Source organism: Solea solea, chromosome 18 (assembly GCF_958295425.1).
Source record: "Solea solea chromosome 18, fSolSol10.1, whole genome shotgun sequence".
NCBI classification, from domain to species: Eukaryota; Metazoa; Chordata; class Actinopteri; order Pleuronectiformes; family Soleidae; genus Solea; species Solea solea.
Genome location: NC_081151.1, coordinates 22045279 through 22050207, shown reverse-complemented (window position 1 = coordinate 22050207; position 4929 = coordinate 22045279).

Below are 4929 nucleotides of genomic sequence, written 5' to 3'. Positions count from 1 at the left end.
AAGATGTCATTGAGCCTTGTCTTTGCACCTGCTCGCATCATCGAGGATGGCAGAGGCTCTTCCTGTGTGTCTGGGTTAACAAGAAAAAAAAAAAAAAAGTCCGCCACCTCAAAACAAATCCAACAAACGGCGTTTAAGACAAACTCCTGCCGTGCCAGATAAGTCAACAAACCACGGCCAGTGAAACTTTGTTCGCTGTGTGAGGATCTTTTTGTGAGAGGAGGAGGAGGAGGAGGAGGAGGAGGAGGAACCAGGACCACATAAAAACAGAAAGCCAGGAGGACGTGGTCTGGAGGAGGTGGACCACCCTAAATGTGAGGTTTTCTGGACGCAGCATTCCCGCTCAGGTGGCGGCGGATGAAGCACCTCCATTCTCCCGACCAAATCCCCCTCCACGCGCACAAAGAGGGAAGTGTCTGAGCGAGACAGAGGGAGATTAGAATAACAGTGCAGTTAATGACGTTTGTGCCCCCCCCTCCTCCTTTATGTGTTGCAATAAAGAGGCTAAAAGGAGCGCGATGACTCGCAGTGAATTCTAAACAGAAAACCGTGATGAAGACACAAAACACCAGCAGCTCAGTGTCCCGTTTTACGGCCTGTTTTCACTGTACGCTTCACGCCGCTGCAGCTACTCTTCCCAGCTTTTCATTTAGTGGCTTGTTTCATGAATTAGCTGCAGTTCCTTTAAGGCCTTTCACCCGACTTCTTCACTCGCTTCCACTCATCATGTCGAGGCAGCCGGCGGAGCCAAGTCGAAGCTGGCAGCGAGGGGCTGGAGGAAAAAAAAGAAGAAAAGAAAACACAGAAAAAGAGAAGCTTTGAAGACGACTGCGCTCGCAAAGCTGTATTTTAAAGTTGGATGGCACATCAGAGGCGCAGGCAGCTACAGTTCTGCCTTTATATGGGATATACTGTATATATATATATATATGTAAGCTGGGACTGCAGCATCTAAAAAGAGCATTCTGTTTAAAGTCGGTCAGAGCGAGACCAAACATCTACGGCCACGCTCCGAGTCCTAATTATCCTCTGGATGACAAACACAGAGCTGCTTTGAGAGGAGCAGAGACAGAAACGGAGGCGAGCCGTATCTGAAAATAATTAAACGTGACGCCATCGCAACTGATATTTACGTCCGCGGCTATAGAGGCCGACACTATCGTTTACAGCCGCCACAGAGGAAACAGAAGAATCATTAATTCCCTCTGCCCTCTGTGTCCTTGATGTGTATGTTTTTTGGGGAAAGTGATCAGTGAATGTTCTGAGGAAGTGGTTGAAAAACAAATCCAAAAACTCTTAAGTTACTGGTGCATCTTAATGGTCCGCGTATCAAATGTTAGTATTTTACTGGGCCACGATCGTCCTGGGTATGACATTAAACTGCATCCAGGCAGAGTGGGGAGGTTGTGCGTGGGATCAGTGCACCCCAACCTGAAACCTTTAAAAAGTGCACATGTGACCGTTACTACCCACTCTGTGACTGGCGACAACACTGAGCGGGCCCTTGGGTTACAAGGGTTTTGGAACCTTCAACTCTACAACGGCAGTTGTCTCGCAACTGGCGGATGAGAGCAGCGCCAGGCGGGCTGGAGTGGTTAAAGGCGGACCTCGACTGCAATCAAGGTCTGGCAGCCCACTGCAAGCACCCCAACTGGAACCAGCACGTCTCCACACTCAATGGTGCCGCTGGAGAAGGCGGATGCCCAAAGTGTGTGGGTCTCAGAATCGCAACCTGCAATCCACCGTATTCACGCGAAGGCTATCCATGTCAGAACCAATGAGTCTCAACGGTTAAGTCCTGTGGCGATGGTACTCTGGATGGCGGGGACAGGCTCGTCAGTTGGAAGTCTCTAGTCTAGAGCCACACACTGGCAGCGCCTGCGTGAAGGTCGTTCTACTACTGGGCCACACGGTTGGTGTAGTGGTTTGCATTCTTGCCTTTGAGGCAAGAAGACCTGGCTTCACGACCTGGTCAGAACAAGGGCCTTTCTGCATGGAGTTTTTGCATGTTCTTCCCGCCTGTGTGTGGGTTTTCTCCGCGTTCTCCGGCTTCCTCCCACAGTCCAAGAACATGCAGATTATTGGGGATTATTGGACACTCAGTAGGTGTGAGAGTGGATGCTTATTTGTCTCTATATGTGTCCCTGCGATGCACTGGCAATCCGTACAGGGTGTGACCCCGCCAATCGCCCTATGTCGAGGACAAAGCAGTAGAAAATGGATGGATGGATGTCAGCAAGTTAGCTCAATAACTTCCAGGTCATGTGACACAGGCTAGCGGCTCGTTGGCTCACCATACCATAAAGTGTGCGATACGGGCACACTTGAAAGGTTGGAGGGTTGGCTGCCTTTGTGACAAAGGTTTTTATAGTGGGGATGGGAATTGGTATTGGTCAAAATCACTGGATCGGCTATCAGACAGATATCCATCCATCCATTTTCTACCACTTTATCCTCCACCGGGGGGGTTGCTGTGCCAGGGTCACACCCTGGACAGATCGCCAGTGCATCGCAGGGACACGTAGAGACAAACAACCATTCACTCTCACACCTGTAGTCAATTTAGAGCGTCCAATTTACCTAATCTTACATATCTGCATGTCTTTGGACTGTGGGAGGAAGCCGGAGAACCTGAAGAACACGCACACACGGGGAGAACATGCAAACTCAGGCAGAAAGGCCCTCGTTCCAACCGGGGCTGCAAAGACACAAGCGCTAACCGGACAGATGTAAAAGGTAAAAATCCAAATCCAAGAAGCCTATATGTTGCGAAAATGTAAGTAAAAATCGGCAAACGCATTTTAGCTGAGTCATGTTTGGGCTGGAAAAACACCTTTGAAATGACTCTTTAAATGGTCTAAAATGACTGTATCGGACTAATATCGGTATCGGTAGATACTCGAGTTTGTGATATATCGGTAAAAGTGGTATCGTCCTATCCCTACAGTTAACAGTCTTACAGTCTTGTCCAGTTTTCTGCTCATGGAGCCGCAGCAGAATGACGTGATAAATAACGACAAAATAGATTTAAAAAAACAACAACAACGTAAATTTATCTCAAACAGAACAACAAAGTTTTCATTTAGTTTTCGACTAACTGTCGAAAAGCCGACACTGGCTCTAAAAGACTCATGAAAGACCGCTGGACTCTGTGAGACTGTTCAAAGTTTCCCCTGAAGCGAGATTGTCTTCTTTTCCCGAGGGGGTTTTTCGGCGCTTCGCTGGCGTAACCATGGATTCGAACACTCTCAGGGACATCCATCTTAGACCGTGTCCACGTCCAGGCGGCTGTGTTCTCTCCTGTCTGGCGTCGGGCCACAGCAAACTGTTCCGTCTGTTTTCTACGACTGTGGCTCCGTCTGAATCGGACAAACTGGAAACAGCAGCGAAAGCTTTTTATGCCCCGTCAGAGTGAACCAGAAGCCTGGTCCTGTAGAATCTGTGGCTGCGTCCCAGCTTTAACTGACTTTATTAAATGATCTATAAGTGCTTTCTGACCATTTTTCCATGTTAAAATAGTATTCTAAGAATTTGAAATGAGGAAAAAAAATGAGAACACCACGTCCACCAGATTTGGCGTGGTAAATTTTAAATGTGAACAGTATAAAACAAATATTTACAATAACATTTGAGTATTTGTCTCAATGTCCAAAAAAAGCGTTTTTCCAGCTCCCTCCCGCCCTCTCTGATTCGCCGGCTTGCTGCGACAGCGCGAGTGAAATTACCGTAATAACCACACGTTGGCTTTGGCTTTTCAGAAACCATTGGAATTTTTCCGATAGCGCAAACCGTTGCGTAACCACGGCGACGCGACGTTGAGTCAGTGAGGTTATAAAAAGGTGAATTCAGTGTCGTGCTCAATCAGGTCACCTGCGGCGCGAGCACACCTGCTCCCAATCCAGTCATCAGACACCTCTACTTATTTCCTGGTTCTCCAGCCTCTGGTCGGCAGATTGTCACAGACCTCTGTGTGGTACAAGCCGCGGCTCTCCTGAAGATGTCTTAGTTCTCCGGTGCTCAGTCATTGGCTTGTATTTTTCCTGTTCTTGTGTCAGTAATGACAGTCATTAAAGTGTTTTTGTCTCGGCGTGTGCGGCCAAAGACCAGTTGCGACAAAAACAGCGCGCGTGTGTCGCCGTGCAACGTATTGTTCGCATGGGATCGTTAGAAATGAGGGACGACGAGCTGGAAAACACACACACAGAGGACATGATATCAACACACCAGCCGTAAACTATTCATGCTTCCCCTTCGTCTTTGAGGCTTTTTCTTTTAAAGATTCACCAGTGGAAACTCTTTGAAGCGGCCTGATTTTTTTCACTCAGTGCTGTGAAGCAGCATCAGAGCTGAGCTTCACACTCTGCTTTTACTTTTCACATCCTGCCTCCTGCTCTGATCTGGTGGTGATGTCATTCCCTGAGATTTCCGGCCGGAGTCGCACGCACACGCACACGCACACACGGACATCAAGGTGATGGGGAAACATCGTATCTGTCAGTGGCAACGAGAGAAGAAACAGCAGCTAAATGAGTCTCCTTTAATGATTTATACATACTCATAATACATATTTATATTTATGTGTGTTGTTTTCTGGCGCGCATGTGCAGGGCCGGACCAAGCCTTTGTGGGGCCTAAAGAATTGCAAATTTAACACGCATGTCCAACTACGGTGTTTTTTTCTAAACAAAACTTTTTTGTTTTTCTTCATTTGAAATTCTTCATCTTGCTCAAGAAATTTAACCCACAACCTTCCAGTTAAGTGACAACTTGCCCTACCACTAAGCCACCATGGCTCAATCCTAACTTTTTTAATACTTTTACTGTTACCTCTAAAACTGAAGTACATTTTATATCAAGAATTTACTTTTGACACCTAAGTACACTAAATGTCATAAACTTTAAGACTTTTACTTAAGTAATATTATTAAA